Source organism: Protopterus annectens, chromosome 1.part1 (assembly GCF_019279795.1).
Source record: "Protopterus annectens isolate FY-2018-M chromosome 1.part1, PAN1.0, whole genome shotgun sequence".
Classification (NCBI taxonomy): Eukaryota; Metazoa; Chordata; order Ceratodontiformes; family Protopteridae; genus Protopterus; species Protopterus annectens.
This window is the reverse complement of record NC_056726.1, coordinates 1869836799-1869864279: the sequence shown is the minus strand read 5'-3', so window position 1 is coordinate 1869864279 and position 27481 is coordinate 1869836799.

The following is a 27481-nucleotide window of genomic DNA, read 5'->3' as shown; positions in this document are numbered from 1 at the left end:
CTGGCAGAGATTGACAAACATCAGTGAGCCAGGGGCATCCTCCATTGAAGATCATCATAGCTGTCATAGCCGTGCACAGGTAAATTCCAATTAATTCTCTGAGCTCCAGAGTGATGGTGCTCCATGAGTCAATCACCTTATAGGTCCATGGGTGTGATTGCATCCAAGATTCATATGCAACATGCACATGAAGAAGTTTAGAGTATCCCGGTAAGTCTAGTTGTGTGCTTGGATGTACCACAATTGTATCTCAGAAGCCATAATTCATGAATTACTCACATATGCAAGGCTATCAGTGCAAAGGTAGAAATATAATGAACTGGAGCACTCTGCTTAACTTTTTAGATTTGACACATTTGAGGGGTCAAATCAATACCTCTCAAGCTCTAAGTGAACAAATCTAGGCAAAGCCAAAAATAATGGTGATACAAAGGCCTAAATCATGGAAAAATATCTAATTATTGTATATTGTTTTTATTTCTGCGGACCTTTTCTCCCCAGGCCTCCACTGGAAGTGGGCTTCTGGCCAGTCGGACTTTCCTGGTAAACAAATGTAAATAAATAAATAAATAAATAAATCATCAACTTAGGAAGTTGCTAGAATAACAGGATTTGCATTATTTTGTATTTTTGAATGGTATGAAGTCTAAAAGTCAAATGTATGCTGATATTTAATGACTTCATTCCTTAATAAGAAACTCACCAAAAATATGACGCAAACAATTTGACATACAGTAAAAATCATGACATTTGCAAGTTATGGTCATATTTTGATGTCTGCATTTTTACATCAACTTTGAACAATGTCATTCCAAAAAATGTTGTGTTAACAAATCTCATTAATTATGCTGAATAGAAAATATACCTAAGCATGTTCAGATTGTCGGGTGTTTGGCTGTATTTGGAAGCAGCAGAGTCTGTGAAAATTTCCAAAGGTATGTGAGTGAGCAATTCTTTACTGAAGTTGCAATTTATGCATTCATGTTGCAGATTAACAAAATGTGTTTCAGAATGCTGTGGGTTAAGAAGGAATCTTCCACTATGCTGCTAATAATCAACACTATCCTAAAAAAGCCCTCTTCCTGCTATAGCATATATTCTGTTGTCTCTCTATATAACCCACCACTCTCCCTCAAAAACTCAGACCAATGTTTCTTACAGATTCATAAACCTAATAAAATAATTTGGGCAAAACTTCTACAGCTACCTTCCTGCTCTGTCATGGAATAAGATTCCCATGGTCTTCAAAAATATTACCCATGCTCATTAATTCAAAACAACTCTCAGAAATTACCTATACAGCAGCTGGAGATGTCGCTGCACTCATCCCACTTGATCTTCCTTTCCCCTCTTTCCTCCTTTATTCTTTTCTCTCCTAACATTCCTTCCTATTTCTTCTTTTCCGACAATTATACTATCTATTCTAAATTCCTGTGTAGTACAACAATAATCAGCTACTGCTCTACATACCCCCAAATTCTTGCCCCTAGCAATCTGACACTAATATCCTTTCTTTCTTCTACCCTTTTCTCTTATTTCCTCTCACACTGTAACTTGTCAAACTAACTGCTGTCATTCTCATACTAGATCAGCAATAACACTTTTTCTGCATTTTTTGCCACTTTGTTCTTAACTACCTCTTCAATACTTACCACTTATTTGAAATTCCTCATCTGCTGAGATCACTTACTTGTAGTGCAATTAGTCATCTGTTTAACCTTATTTTATATATACGTGTTGTTGTGTTTATTATATTTTATTTTACTCCTATTAATTTTTTTTTTTACCTGCATAATTTGTACTGTGAATTTTCTACTTGTATAATTTGGACTGTGGAAGTTTTCTCCCTGGTCTTCCACTGAAAAAGGGTGCAAGCTCAGTTGGACTACACCAGTCAACAAATGTCAAATAAATAAAATAAGTAAATAAATGATACTGCGTTTCTAAACATGTTGCTTAACAGAAGTTATGCAGTGTGCATAGGTCCTAACATGCATATGTACAAATGATATTGCAACGTATATGTGCATTTCTGTCTGCTTGTAGACTAGTGTTTACAAACTATTGATAAGGCACTGTATTGCAGTAAAATACTGTTGATTCTTATAATGATTCTGTATGTTGCCCTCATATGGATTACTCATTGTAAACATTCACAAGTTTGTGCAAGTCTTACCTGGTGTCCTGTGGAATCACAAATATGTCCGCAGTATATGGGGGCACTAAGCTGGCCATGTCATTTCATATGTGTAAATCTGAGTTATTCTTCATTGTCTGTATCTAACATTCAGAGTCTTAAACATACATTTATGATGTACTGCCTTTCACATTTACATTGTTATATAGCATGGATGTATGTTGTCTGAGATGTTTTGCATATTATTGTCATGGAAGGAATGTCTATATCTGTCTGAAAAAATAAGGGAAGCACTATCACAGTGTTTGCACAACAGTGCACTTATAGCCTTACAATAAGTAGTGCTGTGCAGGATAGGGTTCTATTCCTACAGCTTCTGTTGCTATGATGGTTGTTTGGATATGAAATTCTGAATATTTACCTGTATTTGTTTCCGTGTTGGTTATTGAAAATATTCTTTGCTCTTTCCAGGGCCTTGACATGTGAATATCGTGACTATTCTTTTTTATTATCAGGTATACACACATCAGAGTATGTTGTCACTAAAGAGCATAACACTGCATATCTTGGGCATGCAAAGCAGGATAGTGTCTCCCTAAAATTAAGCATTGATGATGAATAACACAGTCAGTGGTGACAGTCTTGTCACATACACTTGCTTTTTCTGTAAATGAGTGTGCTACTCTACATACATGAAATGAGAGCATCACAGCTCTGGAGAATGAAATAATAATCCATACCCTTTGGAAACATCCAACAAAATCCTGGGCAGACTTAGGGCTACAGTATGGAGAAACCATACAAGGGAATATATCACCTCCTGGGTAAATTATGTGAAAGGGAAGAGAGGACACAGGGGGCCTGTCATTATTGCTGCACAGACATGATTCTCCATGCTGCATCATGTTTCAGGTGGTGCAGACATTAGCTGGATGCCATTTGGTAAATCAATTATCTCAGCACCAAAAGGGCAACATCACTGTCAAAATCATATTATACAGATGGTTGCATTTTGGCTAGCTCCTCTAGAGATTTGACAAGTTTTAACCTACCTCACATATAGTACATTAGTACATGCGGTAGTATAGATTAACAGACATGGTGCATCATGTTTTCCACAGCTAACCACTCCACTAGAACACCTAATGCATCATCAGATGATGAAGTTTCAGGCAGGTGCTCATAACAGTCTGGCTGCCAGGCCACAGAGATAAAGACCAGGTACATGCAGAATAACAGTGGTGACCACTAGAAGATTTAACTAACTTTCAGAATATTTTAATATACTTCTTCTTATGCTGGCATGTGTAATGTGTACTTGTATTTCTGTCTCTGTCATTGCAGTTTATTTTGTTCCTGCTTCCTCCAAATACTTTTTCACTGATCTTGATACAAGGGATGGCATGATACAGATAGTCTGCCCAGCTGATGAAACACAGGACACTGCACACAGAGTTACTTTGTCCAGCACCAATAGCAAGAGTACTTTCTCCTGAGATATTTCTACCAACATAGATGATAGTGAACCCAGCCAATGTGCTGCTAGTAGAGCATCAGGTACTGGCCATGATACAAAGATTAACCATATATGCCCACATGAGTCTGGCAGTGGTGGTGACACAGTTCCATATGAAACAGTAGAATCCATCTAGGTGGGAGAGATGTGTGTACCCCTGCTGTTACAGACACATGATCAATCACACTGCTGTCATGCACACAGCTGTGTGCCCTTGCTCATGTATTTGATCATGTATCTCGTCTGTGTGTGTGTGTGTGTGTGTGTGTGTGTGTGTGTGTGTGTGTGTGTGTGTGTGTGTGTGTGTGTGTGTGTGTGTGTGTGTGTGTGTGTGTGTGTGTGTGTTGCTGAATTTCCATTCACATGGGTCAGTGATGACTGCTGTGTTGACTAAAGTGAACTGTGCATGTTTGGAATCTTTGAGAAGTCTGATGATATAGAAATACTACTTTTATGCTGTGCTCCTCAAAGCATGCCACCATATTTTAACCTAACAGTCATATTCATTATTCACAGGTATGACACCTAATGATAACCTGTCATGGCATTCTAATGAACAGAACATACCCTGGTATCAAGGATTACTTGATTGGCATGGTTCGTAGTCTATTAAAACTGCATTCCTTCTACACATCATAGCCATGTGTATGTTGTCACATTTTTTTACATAACTCATTACTAATGAAATTCTTTGCCTTGTTTGCCACAGATGAATGCACAGGTGCACATGATAAGGTTCTCTTGAGTTTGCCATGGCATCTTTTCTGTATGCAGTGCCAATTAGTAATGCTCATAACAACATAACACAAACATCCCACAGTGTAAGAATACATGCTTTCATTAGTAGCATTCCAACATACAAATGATGCAACCCACATATGGGATTCCTGTGTCCTGCTGTTAGAAAAATATGTATTTAAATATATGTGAAATGCTAGTTTAAAAGCAAGGTAGTTTATAATGCATTTTATTCTATTAATCATATAACAGAAGGGATAAATTCATGTGTAAACGCAAGTAGTTTCTGAAACTGCAGTGTGCTTTGACTCCTGACCCTGGCAGCTGCCAGCTCAGCAAGCTTAATGTTTATGCTTTTTATAAGTGATTATCTGCTGGGTCAGGAAATTAAATGTGTAAATATTCTGCTCCTTCCTGATGAGATAACTTGTCCTTGTAAATAATGAAATATTCTGCTCTTCCTGATGAAGTAACTTGTCCTTATGAGATAAACACACAGCTGGTGGGAAAGTGAAACAGTGAACAAAGATGTATGTTAAAGACTGAATCTGCTATTGTATTCGAACTGATATGAGACCTTTAAGAAGTAACTTTGCAGAAAGACATTGTGCCTGACCGGATGAAACAGCAAAGTTGTATTATTATCAACAGGAAGTTTTTGAAAAATATGCAACTAACAGCTGTTGCATGAATAAAGGCCTGTAAGCTAAAGTGATGTAAATGCCCTGTGACTTGTAACGTCAGTAAGGTGGGAACAACTTGAATGTTAAACCTATATAAACTTGTGAACTTCCTGTATCATGTTAGACAAAATTCTGTACTTGTATGTTTTTTTGCCTCCTGGTGTACACTAGTAAACTTTTGAATCTGAACCTCCTGTGTATTGAATTCTGAATTTTATTTAACAGTTTGGTCCTTCGGACTGGAATTCCCTTGGTAAGCTGCAGATCAGAGCATATAGGTGGTCGAATACTGAGCAGGAGAAGTTACCGAAATGGTTCTTCTTGAGTGAAAAGACCTCCGACTGAATTGTCGTGTGTAAAGAGGCTGGCCACTTTCTGATCTGTGGCCGAAGAGCGGAATTTGAACTATTTTCAAAACCAGGAGGCTCATGTAGGAAGAATTTGCCTTTTTTCTGTTTTAGATCAGGGACTAGGTTACAGTATATTGTTGTCAAGATTTATTTTGCAGATCAGGGACAAAAGAAAGTACTATATATTTGGTCATAGATCAGGGTAACAGAATAAGGTAGACAGTTATTCTAGATAAACTGTAAACAGGAACTAAGAAATTGATATCACGTGATAAAAAAGGGGTTATGTAACATTTTCTTTGACATGGGTAATCAGTGCACTAAAACCTCGCGAGATCCGCCCCTAATTTCTAGAGTTTATGGAATATATCAACCAAACTACTAAGTTTTTGAAGTTCACACACACTATTAGTACTGACTCATTGAAATATTTGGATATAGAAATATATAAAAGGGCAGGTAAATTTGAGAGTAAGGTATTCAGAAAGGATACATATGTGAATTCATTTTTACATTATGACAGCGCCCACCCCTTACACAGCAAGAGAAACATTGTCAAAGGACAATTTGTAAGGGGTTCAAGAATGACATCAAATGATTTGGATTTCAAAGATGAATGCAGGACCCTAACTAATATGTTTATAGAACGTGGATACCCAAAGGATTTTGTAGAGAAGTTAAGCAAAGAAGTAGAGGGTGGAAGGTTGGATAGATTTAAACCAATACTTGGTAAGGGGAATGATAATAACCCTGAAATGGGTAAAATCCCTGCTGAAAGTAGGAAAAAGAAAAATGAACAAGATACCTACAGGAGAAGTTTGGTAGTAGAATATAATAATCCTAACTTTAAATTAAGAGAGATTTTTAATAAGGAATGGAGTAAATTCAGTTCCTTAACTGATATAGAGGAAATATCTAGAATGGAACCAAAAATAGTTTATAAAAATTCATCAAATTTAGGTAAGATACTAGAAAGGAGTAGTGGGAAAATAAGTAAAGGAAATAAAGGGAGAATTGGGACATATAAATGTGGCAGATGCCAACAATGCCCATATATTATGAATAAGGAGGAAATATATATAGAAAGCAGAAAGAGATGGTTAAAAAGTAGGAACTATTACAATTGTGAGAGCAAAGGGGTCGTTTATATTGCTATTTGTCAGAAATGTCAGTCATTTTACGTGGGTAAAACGGAAAGATGTTTAAAACGAAGAATATATGAACATAATTATGACATTCTGAAAGCTAAAAACACTAATGCACTATATAAACATACCATGACATGTTCTGAATACAAGTTTGAATTTTATGTGTTGGATCAAATCAAGCCAGATATTAGGGGTGGCCTATGGGAGGAAATTTTGGAAAGTAGGGAACTGTGGTGGCAGGTCACCCTAGATTCCAACACTAAACCAGGGATTAATGACTTTCTAACAATTTCTCCTTTACTTAAAATAAGAGCTAATAAATTGTAGTGTAATTCTGGATATGGACACTAGATGGAACTATTTACTACACACACAAAGCCAGTTCCCAAGCATAACATAGGAAATTTTAAAGTTTGAATGTATTTTAATCAAGTATTTATTTATTGCATATATATTTATTTTATATTTGAAAATTGTATTCAACTATTTGAAATATTAAATTCATGTTAGTTTTTAGCAATGAATAGATAATAAAGGAATATTTTAAAACATAATTTTAAAATATGAAGCACTGCTGCACTTTAACACGATAGGCATTAATATTCATGAATTATGTACAATGATTGGTTTGTTTGAACTAATAGAGAAAGTTCTGTGGATAATTAATTTAATTATATTCAATTTATTTTCTATTTAAAGGTGTTTGAATTGAAGCATATTGTCTAATGAAGTCCTTTGTGTGAGGACGAAAACGCATATTTGAAGTGTTGATGTTAAGAGTGTTAACACAGTACACTGCTGGTCTGAACACTCTTCGTGATTTTTAACTTCTGTGGAATAAACTATCTGAACCGTGTATCAACGTTCCCTGGCACTTGTTTCTTGGATTTGCAGTTTTTTGAAGTGCTACTACACTTTTTTGGTTCATGGGTAATCAGTGCACTAAAACCTCGCGAGATCCGCCCCTAACCGAAGACGCAAAATATATGCAATTACAGCGTTCTGATAACGTTAGGTATTATACGAAATGGGTTAATAAATATGAATTTGATGGTAAACTAGATAAACCTTCACTAGTTAAACTCCTTAAACATCTTAAATCTGATGCAGAAGGTCAGACAAAAAAGCAACGCCAACTAGGCATTCCTCAAGCACACAGGTGGAATGAGGAAGCAAATTGTACAGAACAGAAGTTTAAAAATTCAAAAACATTATTTTTAGACAAAGAGGATAATAACTTGGTAATAGCAACAGCTCCTCCTCCTCCTCCTCCCTTGCCCCCTCCCTTACCCTTTTCAGGATATGAAGCGAGTGGACAGGCTGGTCCACCTCCGTGTTACCCTGAAGTTTCAGTAAGACCACAACCATTTGTTAGAGATCCTATTGAGACTAGGTCCCGAACACGTAAAACACATAGGGACACAGAATCATACCAAATAGAGAGAAATCTACAGGATGAGAGTGAGGAAGAAATATGCCCACTTATAGAAGTTCCAAATCCTCAGGCAGGACAGGAACGGCAGGATCCAACACTCTTAGTATATAGACCATGGACACCGGAAGACATCCGGAAGGCTACTGAGGGAATCCCCCATCCGAAAGTTAATTTTACGAAATTTTAGAAGATTTACAAGGCATGAGGTTAAGTTACCACTTGAATGGGGAAGAAGTAGAAAAAGTAGTAAGACAAATTATAGGTCCAGATTGGCACATGATTTGTGGCACCTGGAATCCTCGTAATGCAGAACTTTGGCCACTCCCACATAGTGATGCAGAGTTAGACAACAGAGTGAAAGGTCTGACAGACCGAATCTCTGAGAAATGGAAACCTAGAGCAGACTGGACTTGCATTAATCAATGCATACAACAGGAAAATGAGACAATAGATGGATATTATGCTAGATTATTAGAATGTTTTAATAATCATAGCGGTATGTCGGTTCCTGAGAACCAAACAACTGATTCCCCGTATGAACAACAATTAAAAAATGCATTTTTGAAGGGTTGCATTGCACCTATTAGTAGCTTCATTACGAAGCATATGATAGATCATCGAACAGGGAGGCTACAAGCCTTACTCGAATACGCTAGACATGCTGAGAGACATTTTAATAGTAAAAAGAAAAAGAAGGCGCAAGTCTTCACTGCTGAAGATGGAGCTGAAGTATTTGTATTACAGTCAGGTAAAAAGGGCAAGAAGAATGCCCAGGGAAACAAACAGTCTGATAAACGATCAGAAGATTTTGAAGAGAGGAAAAAGAAAGGTGAATGCTTTAAGTGCGGGAAAAAAGGGCATCTAGCAAGGGATTGTAGGCAAAACAAAAAGGTAATTACAGAAGATAAAGGAGATGAGGACTGACTATATGATAGTGAAGATACGTCAAGTGGAAGTCAGAAATCATCAGGAAAAGGTAAGAAACAAAAAGCAAATGTAAATGTGATAGAAAGAGTAGAGGAAGTGCAAATAGATATGGAGGATGAAGAAAGTGAAATTTTGGACTTAGCATTATTGAGCTTAGAGCTCTACTCAGCGGATACGAAACCGGAAGTTACACTTCTGGTGGAGGGAAGGGAAGTCAAATTCCTGTGTGACTCAGGAGCATCACAGACTTTGATACACCCCTCCAAGTCACCAGAACATTCAGAACCACCTGATTATATACTAGTAAAAGCCGCAAATGGACAGCTATACAGGGAACCACTTTCCCATGATATAGCAATAATTGACCCTGTTTCAGGTATGACCCAGAAAAGTATAATACTTGTGTCTGCAAAGTGTCCAGTAAACCTATTGGGCAGGGACCTTATGCAGATATTTGGCATAGCAGTAGTTCCAACTGTACAAGGTATGGAGGCACAGTGACAAATGGATACCTTTGTAGTGCGAACGGAGGGTGAAACTTTTTATTGGTACAACCAGGACCTAGTCACGACTGGTCCAGGGGCAGTAGCCGAGGAACTGATGAAGATAGCCATAAGTAAAGCCCCCTCCCTTGACACTGATCAACAGCATTTGTTACACTGTACTCTATATTACTGTGCCACACCAGGACCTGATAGAGAGTATGAGCAAGAACTGTTTAGAAATCATGCAACTAGATTGGTTTTGCGTACTTTGTACTGGGATACTGAGGGGAACAGTGTAGTTAGCTGTTCATTACCTCAATAATTCCTTGCATTGTGTAAATCGAATCGGTTGCCACATGTCAGCTTGACAAAGAACAAAAGTGTTAAATGGGCAGATTTAGGAGAAAAAGTAACAAGATGGGAGAAACAGACTGATTTAGAACTGTCAGAACAAGGGATACAAAAACAAAAACTGAATTGTTTGACACAGACACATCCAGCTGTACACTTGCAATCTAGTGAGGACAGCTGATTAGCATTCTTATTAGAAGAAGAAGAAAAGACCTTATGTGAAATTCCAACAACTCTCTGGTCAACAGGCAAGTCAGATGTAGGACTTATTCGAACAGCAGGACCAGTTACAATAACCCCAAAGTCAGCTTTCAGACCACAGAAAAGACAATACCCTTTGAGAAAGGATGCAGAAATAGGAATTAAACCTATAATAGCAGCATTACTCAAAGAAGGAGTACTGGTAGAATCTCCTGATTCACCATGTAATACACCCCTATTTCCTGTTAAAAAAGAAAACGGGGAATGGCGGATGGTACAAGATTTACAAGCTGTAAATAATGCAGTAATACCCAGAGCACCTACGGTGCCAGACCCACATACCTTCTAAAATTATTTAGAACCACAACAGAAGTATTTCTCTGTGGTAGATATTAGCAATGCTTTCTTTTCAATACCTATACATCCTGATAGTCAATATTGGTTTGCATTTACATTTCAGGGTAAGACGTATACGTATACTCGACTACCACAGGGATATTGTGAGAGCCCAACTATATTTGCACAAGAAATGACTAGCAACCTGGCAGGGTTTACCCCACCGGGAGGAAGTCAAATTCTACTTTACGTAGATGACATCTTGCTAGCAGCCCCCACCCAGCAACAGTGCAGGGAGGATACAGTAGCATTATTGAAATTTTTAGCAATACAAGGACACAAAGTAAACAAAAGTAAGTTACAACTTTGGAGAAAACAAGTTAGATACTTGGGATATGTAATATCCAATGAAGGTAGAATACTAGATGAGGAAAGAAAAACAGCAATTTTGCAAGCACCCAAGCCAACGGCCAAGAAAGAGATGATGTCTTTCTTGGGTACAACTAATTTTTGTCGGAGCTGGATACGAAATTATGCTTTGGAATCTGCTCCACTGACTGACTTGATATATAAGACACCAATGGCAGCACAAGATATCTTGCAATGGACAACAGAAGCAGAAACAGCTTTCTGCAGGTTGAAGCAGTTAATAGCTTCTTCATTAGTTTTAGGACTTCCAAATTATCACAAACGATTCTTTCAGACCATAGATTGTAAGCAAGGATATATGTCGTCAGTATTGACGCAACATCATGGGGACAAGCAATGCCCCATAGCCTACTATTCATCACAGTTAGACCCAGTGGTGTGATTTTTGCCTCACTGTGTACAAGCAGTAGTTGCAGCCGCCATGGCAGTACAGGCTTCGGCCTCAGTGGCGTTATTCCACCCTCTCACATTGAGAGTGCGTCATGCAGTTGCAATAATTTTACTGCAAGAGAAAATGATATACCTTTCTCCTGCTAGATATCTTTCATGTATGACTATACTGCTGATCCAACCTCATATGACAATTGAACGATGTACGACATTGAATCCATCAACATTACTTCCAACTCCTGCGGAGGGCACACCACACAGCTGCCTGCAGGAAATTGAACAGTTAGCTTTACCTAGACAAGATCTTACAGATATGCCCTTGGATAATGCCGAGGTGACATATTACGTGGATGGCTCATGCAGAAGGGTCCTACAGGGAAGAATCTGGTGGGGTATGCAGTAGTTACAGACACTGAAATTTTAGAAGCTCAATCCTTACCACATAACTTATCTGCACAAGCAGCGGAATTGATAGCTTTGACAAGGGCATGTACTTTAGCAAAAAACAAGTGTGTAAACATATATACTGATAGTCAGTATGCTTTTTCTACAGTACATGTATTTGCACAACAATGGAAAAATAGAGGAATGATAACATCTAGTGGAAAACCTATTAATCATGCGCAATTTATTTTGAAGTTATTAGAATCTATTCAGTTACCTACCAAAGTAGCTATTTGTAAATGTGTAGCACATAAGGCAGCTGTTTAATCTCAGCCTTACCACAGGATACGTGCCCAAGGAGTGGCGTACGGCAACTGTGGTACCACTCCACAAAGGCGGTGCCTCTACGGACCCTGGTAATTACCACCCCATAAGCTTAACAAGTCTAGTCTGCAAAGCTATGGAGAGGATCATAATGGAGCTCATAAACAAAGATATAGGGGACTTGCACACATTGGACCCGACCCAGTTTGGCTTCGTCAAGGGAAGATCATGCCTTTTGAACTTGGTCGACTTCTTCGAAACAGTCACCAAGGCCATTGATGAGGGAAAGGCAGTCCATACAGCCTACCTTGACCTTGCAAAGGCTTTCGACACAATACCCCACTCTGGTATTGTAGAAAAACTTACCAGCTTAAATGTAAACCCATATATCACAAGATGGGTTGCAAACTGGCTTAAGGACAGAACCCACAGGGTTAGAGTTGCTGGCGCTATGTCAGACTCCAAGCCGGTCACAAGTGGTGTCCTACAGGGCTCGGTCCTTGGCCCCCTATTGTTCAGCATCTACTTCTCAGAAGTACAGGCCAACATGGGAGGACTTTGGCTGACAAAGTTTGCAGACGACTGCAAACAGTGCGCCATAGTGGAAAGTGCATCGGACACGGATATCCTTCAGAAGGGACTCACAGAAACAGATAGCTGGTGCCAGAGCCATGGCCTGAAGTTAAACACCAAAAAATGTATAGTCATACCCTTCAGGAAAAACAAGGTAACCCCAAGCTACCATATAGGTGGCAATCCACTAAGCACAGAAGAGGTTATCAGGGACCTGGGGACCCAGGTTGACAGTGGCCTTTCTTTTGACACTCACATTGCTAAAGTGGTTAGAAAGACCTTCTACATTGCCCACCTGATCATGAAGGGATTCACATCCAGATCTAGTGAGGTCATTGTTCCCCTGTACTCTTCACTTATCAGACCAATGATCGAGTACAATGCCCCATTCGGGATGTATCTCACCCGACATCTGCAGCAATTGGAGAGACCCCAAAAGTTCCTCACCAAAAGGATAAAGGGACTCCAAAATCTGTCATATGCTGCCAGATTGAAGAAACTCCAGCTCTATTCAGTCGCATACCGTCTGCTCAGAGGTGACATGTGCCTGACATACAAGGCCATGTCCAACCCGGAATTAATGGACATGCTCCACCTCAGAAAATCCACCAAAACCACTAGAGCAAGCGACTTAAACCTTAGCACGGACATAAATAGGACGTGCTGGAGGGATAGATTTATCACTCAGAGACTCCCTATGCTGTGGAATAAAATCCCAGTCCATGTGAGGCAGAGCACCTCGCTGGCTCTGTTCAAGAGAAATCTTGACCTGTGGATGGGAGATCGTAGGTTTACCCCAGGAATCATCTCTGTGTCACTGCTGGACAGAGGCACAACAAACTAATGGGGACAGTATTTTTTCATATAAGGGGTGGCGTAAGCCACAAAAATTTGGGCTAGGCTTATAAATGCCTTAGGGCAGATAGCCTAGTATAAACCTACGAACCTATGAACCTATACAAAACAGCAGGATAAGATTTCGAAAGGCAATGCACGAGCTGATGCAGCTGCAAAGCAAGCAGTCTCAGACTCAGAAACTTTACTTTTAAATGAGGAATTACAACCCTCTGAGATTTTAGATTTAGACAAGTTAAAAACAATGCAGATGCTTACTACAAAAGCAGAAAAACAAAAATGGGTAAAACGAGGTGCAATTCTTGAAAATAGACTGTACATTTCCAAAGAGAAAAAAACAATATTGCTGTCTAATTTATTTAGATATGCAGCTCTGTTGAGCCATGGGCAGTGCCATGTCTCAACAGGGGGGATGGTACAGTTAGTAAATCGAATATTCCAAACATACGGATACACAAATTACACAAAAAAAATTTGTGCAGCTTTTCATGCTTGTAACAAGCATCATGCACAAGGAGCATTTAAAACCAAGCAAGGAAGTTTTCCTATACCACCATACCCGTTCCATACTATTTGTATGGATTTCATAGAATTGAATAAATGTGAAAGGAAAAAGTTTTGTTTAGTTATTGTAGACATGTTTTCTAAATGGGTAGAAGCTTATCCAACCAAAAACGCAGATGCAGCAACAGTAGCAAAAGCCCTGATAAAAAAAGTAATCCCTAGATTTGGCATTTCGGAGAGGATTTCTAGTGACAATGGCACACATTTTGTGAATCAGACGATTCACCAGCTTGGGAGATTTTTTGGTATCTCCTTGAAGAACCATTGTGCTTACCACCCACACTCAGCAGGACTGGTGGAAAGGTACAATGGTACCCTAAAGAACAAGTTAAGGAAGCTAGTAGAAGAGACCCAAAAGAATTGGATATACTGTATGCCTTTAGCACTGCTGAGTATGAGAACAGTTCCAAATGTAAAGGGTTTGAGTCCCTTTGAAATGATTTTTGGGAGAGCATATTATGTGCCTCAGTGGAAAGCTCTCATGCCTGCAGAGCAGGAGGCTGACAGTTCATTAGCTAGCTATATGAAAAAACTGTTAACAAATAAATCTGTTTTGCAGTTTAACTCTCTTTCAGATAAGGAACAGACCAGACCGGTGGAAGCAGTCGTGGGCCCTGGAAGTTGGGTGTGGCTGAATGTGACAAAAAGGAAAAACTGGGCGAGTCCAAAGTGGGAAGGTCCATACCAGGTTTTGTTGGCAATGCCTACTGCAGTTAGAGTGTCCGAGAGGACGTCCTGGGTTCATTTAACGCATTGTAAACTGGTAAAGAACTTTCAACTTGATAAAAACTTTGTGACTGATACACAACCAGACCAAGATGGCCAAAAACAAAGCGAATAGAAGTTTAGATCAATCCCAGAGATGTTGCATAATCATTTTGTTGTGTGTACATTTATTAACTGTAATTGTAACAATTGTCCTCTTGCTGTGGTTTATCCTACACACAACCACGCAAGTGAAAATGAAAAGGCGTGATGAGACGTCTATAGACTGGCATCTAAATTTTAACACATACCTAGCCATGAAACGTGTGTATGCAGAGACTATGAACATTTCAAATTGCTGGGTTTGTACCGCCATACCTACAGCATATAGAGGACCGTTAATGTCCGCTTTCCCTTTGGGGATAAATGAGACTTGGGAAAATTTGCTTTTTGACACTGGAACTGTAAGATCACAACACAAAATAGCATTATTTTTACCTGTTACACAAAAGGGAATTGTGTGCTTTTTTAAAAATGATACCCTCCAAGTAGGATGGAGTAATTGTAATATTACGATATCCTACAAGTGTTACATTAAAGTTAAAAGTGGAGGTACTGTTTGTAATACTAACTATGATTCATATTTGAGCACAATGAAAACAACATTGAATGAAGTACGACAAAACCCTGTTTTATTTAAACAATTGTCAATAATAGATCAGAAAATGTTTCATGCAGGGCTAATGCGTATTAGTACTAAAGTAGAAAACTGTTATTTTATTTGTGGGAAAAAGGCATATAAATGGTTACCTGAGAATTGGTCCGGCAGTTGTTTTTTGGGTTATCTGGTTCCAGCAATAAGACATACTGCAGAATTGCCTTTGGGTAAGATACGAAACGTGAGAGATGTAGCCCGAAAACCTGAAGGTCCAGTCAAGAAACCTGTAAATCCAGTCGGAAAGATCAAAGCTGGCTGGAAAGACCATAATTCCGTGAAGGATAAAGACAAATTAACTCATATGGACTTGAGTGACAGTGTTATATCTTGGGCAGGGATACTCCCAGCATATGGAGCAGCCAAATCGATCTGGGAGTTGAGAAAACTGTCAAAACTTCTCAAAGTAATGAGCAACACAACTTTTTCTGCCCTTGAATTAGTGACTGATGAACTGAATGCAATGCGAACTGTAGTGCTACAAAACCGAATGGCTCTTGACTTCACCCTAGCGGCGAGAGGTGGTACGTGCGCGCTTATCAAAGAAGAATGCTGTGCATATATTCCTGATAATCGTCATGAGATAAATAATCACCTAGAGGTAATTCAGCAAGTATCAGCCATGACTGAACCAGGCCCAAACTCACTGACGGACTTTTTCCAGAATCTAATTGGGGGGTGGGGTTCCATCCTAATGAATATTTTGATTGCCATTTGTGTGGGTATACTCCTGATAGGCGCATGTGTTTGCTGTGGAATTCCCTGCATGAAAAGATTAATCAAAGATTTTATTGATGTATCTGTTACTGAAACCATACATCAAGATATTGAGATTGAAAAATTGATCTCAGACAACATCTTTTCTGAAGTATAAATTAAATGACTCACCTAGCTGAAAATACTAAGTGGAAAAGGTTAGGAGATGAAATAACACTATGTATACTTCAAAAAATAGAATAAAATGTATTAATAGGGGGGAAATGTTAGAAAAATATGTATTTAAATATATGTGAAATGCTAGTTTAAAAGCAAGGCAGTTTATAATGCATTTTATTCTATTAATCATATAACAGAAGGGATAAATTCATGTGTAAATGCAAGTAGCTTCTGAAACTGCAGTGTGCTTTGACCCCTGACCCTGGCAGCTGCCAGCTCAGCAAGCTTAATGTTTATGCTTTTCATAAGTGATTATCTGCTGGGTCAGGAAATTAAATGTGTAAATCTTCTGCTCCTTCCTGATGAGATAACTTGTCCTTGTAAATAATGAAATCTTCTGCTCTTCCTGATGAAGTAACTTGTCCTAGTGAGATAAACACACAGCTGGTGGGAAAGTGAAACAGTGAACAAAGATGTATGTTAAAGACTGAATCTGCTATTGTATTCGAACTGATATGAGACCTTTAAGAAGTAACTTTACAGAAAGACATTGTGCCTGACCGGATGAAACAGCAAGGTTGTATTATTATCAAAAGGAAGTTTTTGAAAAATATACAACTAACAGCTGTTGCATGAATAAAGGCCTGTAAGCTAAAGTGATGTAAACGCCCTGTGACTTGTAACATCAGTAAGGTGGGAACAACTTGAATGTTAAACCTATATAAACGTGTGAACTTCCTGTATCATGTTAGACAAAATTCTGTACTTGTATGTTTTTTTGCCTCCTGGTGTACACTAGTAAACTTTTGAATCTGAACCTCCTGTGTATTGAATTCTGAATTTTATTTAACACCTGCCATACATTCACTACTACTCAATTAATCCAAGCTTATGTGCATTACTCAAAAGCAGATAGTGCAGTGCTTTGTTAACATGCAGTTATCTCTAAAAGTTTAATATCACATGTTGTACACGTGTCCATGACAGTCACATACTCTGCTTTTGGAGGATATGGAATTCCTGGGGTCCATATATGAAATGTATATCTATTGGCATTTGTGAATGGTGGCACTGACCATATGTAGCACATATACAAACAAGTATGTCTGCAGTATTTACTGTACATGTGCTAATGTCCTACATAGATAACCACACATACTGTACTTCATTAGTTTCAAACTCACACATGTATGTTATCTGTTCCTGCACAGTATGTAGCTGATGACACATATACAGGTTAATTTTATTTTATGTTTTATGTTCCCCATGTATTGGTCATAAAAGGAATTACTGTGACTGTCATATGTGGTGTAATACTAAAGTCACAGAAAGGCACACATCAAATGTTGATCTTAGTGCATGTGTACACATGGTATGTCATAATTAAGTTTTAAGAGCCAGAGAGTACCATGTTGCCTAAGCAACCATATACAGCAGCAGCAGCCTGCATCATCCAAGCCTGGGTATTTTTTCCCTTGCATGTATGCTTTCTCTTCTTCAGACATTAGTAGATTCTGGGCTAGATCATCCACACCAAGGTGGCTAGGCCAGTGTATTTGGATGTAATCATATTATGCAGCATGGCACACGTAATGACTATTTGTGTAACCTTTTGTAGTGTATTCTGCAGTGTACCCTAGATGTGTCCAGACTTCTGATGCTTGCTTTCAGCATGCCAGACACTTTCTCAGTGATGTTCCAAGTCATACTATGTTATCTGTTAAATGTTGCATTAGAAGACATGGATAGGGCTCTGAATGGTGTCATAGGACAGGGCTCCAGTAGACACAGCAGTCATCTGTTGGTGTATATAGGTAGAACACTAACAATGCATCACACAGCATGATATCTCTGGACAACATTTTCATTTACAGGTATACCTACAAAGTACTTGCCACATAGAAATATCATTCTCCAGGAGCATAGTCCTTAGGACAGTATTTCTTCATACCACAACATCATGCACACTACCAGGGTGCATTGCTGTCTAGTTAATGATGATGCCATCTGCTCAGCAAAGTACCTGACAACTGAGCAATAGCCACCCCCATACTGATAAATTAGTACAGTTTTATTCCTTTTTTAGCAGAGGCTTTAATTGCTACATGGGGTAAAGTCACCATGGAACAGAACCATTCCATGGTAGTCTGACACTACTGTGGTTTACATGAGAAATGAAGTAGTCATCCACCTTGCTTGACATGACTCCTAGGAACACCCCTGTAATATCACCTATGTTTAGAGGTTTATAGGTGTTTACTAGGTTAATGACCACTGGGACCTTTATAAGCCTAGCCAATTATATTCTGCACATTTATATATGTAAGCTAGGGCAAGATTTATAGGCTGTCTCTGTCCATTAGAGACATAGTTGCTAGACCATTGGTGTATTTCCATTTCCCATCCCTTGGCTCAGGTTTCTCTGAAATAGGGTTAGGGAAGAGATGTGCTTCACATAGATGAGAAGTCTGTTCCAGGGAAGAGGAATTCTCTGAGGCATAAACCTGTCCCTCCATAATCTCCTGTTTATGCTGTAAGTAAAATTAACATCCCTAGATTGGGTACTTCTACTGCTATTCTTTTTGTCTATATGCAAAAGGTACATGAGAGTGGGATCCAAGGATGCTTGTCAGACATAGATCATCTCTCAACAGTTTGTAGGAAACAGAGTATAGAAATAAGGCTTTGAGGTGATCAGCATAAGAAATGTTATTTATACACTGTACTCTTTTTTGTGAAGAAACTCTAGGAACGTTCTAGTTGTTGATTGTGCATGATCAAGTACATACTTATGAGGTGTTGTACTCAATGATGGGCCTGATGAAGTCTGAATACATTGTAACAATGACTTCTTTGGATCTAGATGCCATGTCCATGCTTAGAAGTTGAATACTACAGTATGGTTTCCTTAGTATCTTGGACACATTTTGGGCAAAAAATAGGTTATCACCTATATGTGTACCCAAATACCTGACAACTGGTTCTTCCCTTTGGGGAGTGCTATTGATGAGGTAATTTTCTAGGATTACTGACTTCACAAAGGGCACTATTATGCACTTCTTGGCATTGCATTTTAAGCTGTGGCTTTGGCATCAGTCATTTTTTTCTGTGTTAGTCATTCCTGTAGGATATTGATATACTGTGGAGATTCTATAACTGCTCCCAGTTTGCAATCATCTTCATACTTGGCCAGCAAGAGATCCATGACATTGACCTTGACTTCTGAGAAGTAGATGCCAAAAAGGCGTGGACACAGCACATAGACCTGAAGAACTCTGCTAATGACCAGCTACTTTGTCCACATTCTCCAGGGTGCAGATAGCCTGGAGGGAGTGGAGTTTCTTGTTTAGGCTCTTGACATTGAACAGCAACACCTTTGGATTCCCTTGGGTTAGTTTTGTTAATTCAGAAGGTTTGTTAATTTGGCGCTGCCTAAAAATGACACTGTGGGTGTGGACAACATTTTATTCAATATTCAAAAGTCCAGATGGGACAGGTGTAGACCATCCTTGGCAAAGCAGCATGGTCTGTTGACCATATACACCATATGCTTTGTCTCACCTAAGCTAACTTCCTGAGTCCTTTCTGAGAGCCAACTGACTATCAAGCATGTAACATGGGGGGGTGTATGTCTATATCCATGAGTTTGTTTACAATATCCAAGTGGGTATTGTATCAAATGTCATAACCACGCCAAGGTAGGTAGTGTACACCATTTTGCCATCATCCATTGTCTTGGTGACCATCTCAAAGAAGTCCACCAGGTTTAGTAGACATGATCTGCCCTTGACAAAACAAACCTGGATTGTGTCCAGTGTTTGAAGATTTTCTATGTCCGTATTAATAACTTCTGTGATAATTGTTTTAGCTGTTTTGCATATGCGACTAGTTAGACATTTAGTTCTGTAACTTCTGAGATTCATTGATGACCTGCCCTTGTGCAGAATGATAACTGTTGTAGTTCTACATTGACATGGCAAAAAGTCCATATAAGGCTATGGTTAGAAAGTGACTCCAGTGGTCCTACTAGCTCATATTTAGGTTATTTAGGAAGCATCCTGGGATAGTATAGTAGCCCATCGATGTTTTGTTTTTGGACTTAGACAGCCCATCTAGAACCTACTTCCTAATGGGAGTTGGGGTGAGGGAAGTTGTTTGATGGTATTTCCTGTGCTGTGGCTAGGGGCGAGAAAGGACCAAGACTGGAGCTGAATTTGTTGTCAAGCAGAGTTGCCATATCCTCTGGCTCCATGTAGGTGGCTCTGTCTTGCAGTCTGTTCTGCACATTTCTGTATGTAGCCTTTGAGGTTTCAGACATACTGAAAGAAAGACCAGTAGCTGTCCTTTATCTGGGAGGCTACCTTTAAATAAAATGTATCTTTATTAGACTTAATGTGTCCCCTTAATTGTTGTAGAGATTGATGAGACTGGTTTTATCATGCTGGGCATAGCACAACCTCATCTTGTCTAGGACTTCTTTTTTCTTTTATTGTACATCCTGTTTACGTTTGGATTTCATCTCTTTATCCCAGTTCAAAAATAATTTTCTTAGTTACACCTATTTGCTCACTCGATATTTCTATGAGATTACTCCCTAGGGGAATTTTTAAAGTCTGTCAACATTACACTCCCAAAACATTTTCTCAGTTACCTTTTTTACCCATCATATCTCCAGCATTTGTCATCTAGCTGAGGAAAAATTATTTTTGGTCTTCTTGGGGCATAAAAATACCTTTGCAAACAGTTCAAACAAAAATCCTGAATCTTCTGGTCTTTGTTGCATATTTGGGAGTGATGCATATGTTATTGCATTGTTTTCTTGTGAATTGCTTATCCAATCTCTCTTCCCAATCTTTCTGAACCTGCTCTGATTGATATTTTACATGACCTACTAATTATCCTTTTTTTAAAGCAGGTTCTATTATAGATTCAACTAAAAAACTCTACGAAAGCAGACCTTTCACTTAGGATCACCCAGTCCCTTTATCTTTGCCTATACTGTGATATCAATTCCTGATAAGGAAGTCAGTCTCCAGCCTGCAGTCCAAATATCTTTTTGGCCTCTTCCCACTCTATTACTTTCTCTCTCTCGTTATTTTTTCTCCCAATACCTCAGTTCCTTTGGCAGTTTTCTGCAGTATATTCCAGCACCTGTTGCCTAGTCTCTGTACCCTTAATTGTAGTCATCCCCATTGGCAACATCTCCTTTCCTGTGTTGGCTTAGTTCTTTGAATATTTTCTGCTACTTTATAAATATAACATTCTGTATGACTCTTGTTATTCTCCTTCAGGATCTGCATCCAAAATACCACTCTGTCTTTATTTCTTAAATTTCCTCCATTTCATCATCATCTCTTTCCATTTTTAATTATAGCTTTCTGCTTGTCTTATGTATGTATATATCAGCCTTAACTATGTAGATCAAAATATTGCTTCATATCATGTAATCCTAAACCACCTTGTTTTATTGGAAGGATCAGCTTATCTTATTTGACCCTTGCCCTATTCCCCTCCTAGATACAATCATTCAACTCTTTATCAGTTACTGCCCACATCTTCTCCCCTGGTTAATAAAAATATGCCTAACTTATACATAAAACTTCTTCCCAGTTAGGGGTTGCCACAGCAGACCACCTGTCCACTCATGATTGGCAGTGGAATTTTACAGTGTTGAGTTGCCAGCCTGGCACCCAACCTTCCACAGAAAGCACACACACATTCACACCTAGGGCCAATTTAGAGTGTCCAATCCATCTACAGCATGTCTTTGGGAGGAAACCCATGTGACCACAGGGAGAACATGTAGACTCCACACAGAAAGTACCCCAACTGAGGATCGAACTGGAGAACCTCTTGATGTGAGGTGGCAATGCTAACCGCTGCACCACTGTGGCCACCCTAACTTATGTATAAAACTAAAGGGACTAAAACATTTTCACTGCTTGTATGTTGTTATCCATATCCATAAACAAGAATTTCCAGTTTCTCAATGTTTGTATTATGTTTTGGTTAGTCTCTTCCCACATATACCTAGCTGCCAGAACAGAATCCTTTTTAAACCATGGATACACACAAAGCTGCTGAGAGTAGGCTCCAGAATCCACAATGAACTTGAAAAATACCAGGAAACGAATCTATGCAGAACTGCTTTATTACAACACGCTAACGCTTTCACAAAATGCTTCTTCAGGTGTAAAACTGATACAAAAAAACCACACCTTAAATAGCCAGGTTGAATAATCACATGATGCACTCTAATTAACTTTTAAAAGGAAGACCTTAAAATCAGTTTAAAACATACATATACACTACATATACACTATTAATAAAACATACACCTTGCATAAAGAACAGATATATAACAATATATATATAAGCACATTCTAATGAGCACATAAGCATATTTAATAAACAATCTACGATTATTATAAAATAGAAAAATAAAAAATATAAAAAACAAATAAATAAATAAAAGACAGGAATTACCTATGTAGAGCTCTTTTACCAAGAACAGGCTTCAAAGGCACCTGTTCATTTAAACCATGACCATAATTGGCTCTAAGCATGACAATCCACCTAGCCTCTACTTCCTCAGTTCTAGCTCTAATATCACCCACTCTAACACTCTCATATGTCCTAGAGACAACCATAAACACAAAGTTATGTTGTACATCCATATTTTGTACATGCTTAGCTAAAGCATTATTATTACTCCCTTTACCTATATGGTAATAATGCTCTCTTATTCCATCCTTTAGAGAACGATCTGTCTTGCCAACATAGAAACATCTACAGGCAACACAATTAGCTAAATAAATCACGTGCATAGTTTCACAATCAGCCTGAACCCTGATGTCATACACTCTGCCTGTGTCAGGATGTGCAAAGAAAGGCTCTTTATTAATGTACTTGCACTGCGAGCATTTACCACATGATCTAGTACCAGGTACTGTCGGGGCATACTTTACTTCCTTAACATTACATAACCTTCTTCTTAAATTCTTATTCTTAAAAGTGAACTGAGGTCTGGGCCTATAATTTCACTTAATTGCGGATCAGTTAACAGAATATCCCAATGTTGGCTAATAATTTCAGTATACCTCATAACATCTCTTGAGTAAGGAATACAAACCTTAATATTATTTGCTCTATTGGTATTGCCACCAGCTGACCTTTTTGAAAAATACAGTTTGGCCCTATTCTCTCTCAATTTAGAGAGTTGAGTAGCATTATACTCTACCATCCCATAATCATAACCTCTCTCTGTAAGCTCATTAATGGTTTTATGTTTCTGCTCTTCAAATTCGCTATTCTTTGCACTCAATCTAGAAGCCCTATAGAATTGATTGTGGACTACATTTCTAAAGACATAGTCTGGATGCATGCTATCCCTAGATAGCAAACTATTAACGTGACATTCCTTTCTATATAGTCTAGGTGACATCACATTAGAACTGTCCTTTTCCACTACCACGTCCAGAAAATTTATACTAGCATCTGAATAGTTCAAAGTGAACCTCAAAAAGGGGGTGATACTGTTAATGTACTCAACAAAACTCATTAGTTCTAAAACAGAGCTTCTCCACAAAATACAAAGGTCATCTACAAACCTTCTATAAAAAATAATTAAATCTTTAAAAGGCCCTTCTTCTAAAAAATCTGTCTCCCATTTCATCATAACAGCGTTCGCATAACTATTCGAACAGGCAGTACCCATCACCACACCATTCTTCTGCAATAAATCTGATCACTGAATAAAAACACATTATTCAGAAGAACAATAGACATCAAATCAATGTATAAATGAATTTCATTCATACTATATAGATTACTACTCATCAGTTGTTCTTTCAAAAAAGCAAGCCCTATATCATTGGGTATTACTGTGAATAATGAAACAACATCAAGGGTAACAAACAAATATTCCATATTCAACATGCCACAGTTAGTGCCTTCATACAGATCACGGAGAACGTGCTCAGTATCTTTAAGAACAAATACTGAATTATCTATTAAGGGCTTCAATTTTTTCTCTAAAAATACTGAAATACATTCCATACACCATCCCCTTCCTGCAACAATAGGACGCATAGGGGGTCTAATCAGATTCTTATGCAGCTTAGGTAAACCTTGTATAATAGGGACGGTATAATGAAATACCCTAAGAAACTTGAAGAGATCCTCTGTCAATAACCCTATTTGCAATAAAGACTCTAATTGTTTATTAACCAAAATGACCATTGATTGCATATGAGCTCTGGTTATTTTCTCATAAAAGTCAACATTATTCAACATTTCATACATTAAACAGTCGTATTCCTGTCTATCAAGTAAAACAATCCCCCCACATGTATCAGCTGGTCTAACTACAAAGTTAACATCATTCTCAAGAGCACACAATGCCTCAAATTCAGCCTTGGATAAATTATGTTTTCTACCACTAAAATTTCTATCTTCATAGACTTTATAGAAATCAGATAAACACATTTGTTCAAAAGCATTAACTAATGGTATAGGTTTAGGAATAAAAGTACTTGGTTTTCTCAGAGAAGTTTCTGAAGTATTAGTGTTATGTTTAAACATATACTTCAGTGTAAGGTTCCTTGTAAACATTTTAAAATCAAAAATTATGTCTGTAATAGACATGTTAGCAGTTGGTATAAACGATAAACCTTTACTTAAAATATTGACTTCCAAAGCAGTTAATTCACGTTTTGTTAAGTTAGTCACTAATGTCTTACTTGTTGAAACGCCTTTTTGATGGTATACACTTTGTTCACTTCTTCCTCGTGCTTCCTCTTGTATCGCGTTGTACTCCTCCCTCTGTCTCTGTGCTGACTATTCTGCCGCTGTGCTCCCTTTCGATTCGATGAACTGTCCCTCATGGGAAGTGGAAAATTCAAATGAAAAAATGGCACTACTCCATGAGGCTGTGCTGGCATAGCAATAGCTCCGTTGTTATCAGTAGTGGAAGTATTACACTCTGCTTCCCTATGCACTTCAGCCGAAGTAATAATAGTCTTTTTTCTGGCTCCTAAATTAGATGCACTATCATTCTGTGTGCATTTGGAAAGAGGCGCTCCTACTAAGGTGCGTGTAGTTTCTCTTGACTGCTCCTGTTGTTGTATGTCAACGCTTTCACTATCAGTTCATAAATCTACGTCATTGCGTGCTTTATATGAGGCATGAGATTCCTTACTGAAGCTGGTAGGCAAATCGCGAGGCCAGGTGAAAATATTGCCCAATGAGAAATCGCGTCGATCCCTCAGCAATTTATTCAATTTTATCTGTAAAAGTTTACGTTTATATGCACAAATATTACCTAGGGTATCTGTTAATAGTCCAGTCACAGCACTATTGGGATATTTAGTATTAATTTGACCATGTTTCTCTTTAATGGTATCTAAAATTAATACCTCCCTTCTCTTGGCTGCTTGTAAAAGAAGTTTGAGGTAACTTAAACTGGTAGAAATATTCAGTTTCTGCCACTCACTTAGAAGAAGAGAGTCATTTTCTGTTTGCGCAGGCATCTTTAAAACTCTCTACCCACGGGGTATAAGATTTTCAGCCAAACAAACTTCTAAATGAAAAATCTCATATTGAGTTCATGCAAGCCTACATAGCTCCTTCTCCAGCATTAAAACATCAGTACGAAGTGCTAAAAAATCAACATCCACTGCTTCCAAGCCTTCTGCTACTAAATTCTTATCAAACAGTGGATTATTCTATTCTTTCACTTGTGAAATAATAGAATCAAAACTTATACCATTTTGTGAAAGTGCTAGTGTGTTGTAATAAAGCAGTTCTGCATAGATTCGTTTCCTGGTATTTTTCAAGTTCATTGTGGATTCTGGAGCCTACTCTCAGCAGCTTTGTGTGTATCCTGTTCTTTGTTTTTTAGAGCTGCAGAGGTTTCTGGTGCCTGGCCTTTTGTGTTTTTCTTATTTGCTTCTACTTGGCTGTTAGCACCAGGAATATGGCCAGTGAAATTGAAGTAATTGAGGAAATTGAACTTGGATATAATCCTATTCCACCATCTGGGACTGTTTGCACTAATGGTATAAGTCATGTGCAGAGTAATACTTTAAAAATACTAGTGAGCTCCTAAGTGTATTAAACACGTAATTTTTATTATAAACAATAATTACATTCATTTTTTAATACGATAAATCTAATTTATGAACAGTTTAACAATTGATTAATGCCAGCTTTATGGAGCATATTTTATGCTTATGTTTAGTTTTAACAAACATATATATTTTTTAGAATATTTTAAGATGCAAGTGTGCCTTTTAGTGATTAATTAATAACAGATGTTTCCAATTAATGAAATGGTTGCTAAGATATTTAAGTCGTTGTATGAATTAGAATGGTACCACTTGAAAAAGCTCAGAATTATCTGAGTGAAAGCGCTTGTGTTACAAGTATGTTCATGTTTTTTACAATAAAGAAATTTGTTATATATTCAACATTCCCTGCTGCTTTGCTAGAATAATGTACCCAATCTATGTTTGGGTAGTTGAAGTCTCCCAGTATGATGGTATTTTGTGATACATTCATATCCTCCAAAGTCTTCAGGAAGGCTGAGTGGGGATCCTGAGATTGGGAGGGTGGTCTGTAACATGCTACCAGTTGTATAGCAGTTTTGCCTATGCTTAGTTGCACCTGTATGGTCTCTGATGCTTCATGTGTTGCTACTAACCTGGAGGTGTGGATGTCCTTGATGAATATGGACACTCCCCCTCCCTTTGTGGTTCGGCCTGGGTTTTGGGGACGAAAAGCATGATACGAGGTATAGCCTGGTAGCGCTGGGGTGCTCTCAGGAGCCTTGAACCAGGTTTCAGTTACTGCACAGACGTAGATGTTCTCCATGCTGAGGAGTGCATCGAGTGCCTGCATCTTGAGAATTAGACTTCTGGCGTTGAGCAGCATTACCCTTAGTTTTTTTCCATTTTTGTTTTCTAAGGAGGTGGGTTTGTCTTTTGAGCCTTGCCTAAAAAAGGCACTATGGGGTTGGCAAGAGCCTTAGCCAATATCTGGAAGCCCAGTGGTGACAGGTGTAAGCCATCCCTTGGGAAGCAGCGTGGCTTGTCCAACAAGTCATCCCAGGCAGACAGACATTGGATCCCCTTAGAATGACACAAGTATTTGAGCCAATTATTAAAGCTGATCATCTTGTCTTTGTATTGTGGTATCATTCTTGGTGAGGGCAAGATGCTGCTCAGGGTCAGAGTCATACCAGCCTGGGCTACATAATTGGAGAGCTCCTCTATGTCTCTTTTCATGTAGTCCAGAGAGGTACGTCTCAGGCCATTCACGCCAGCATGGACAATGACGGAGCCATATTTGTACTTGCTTT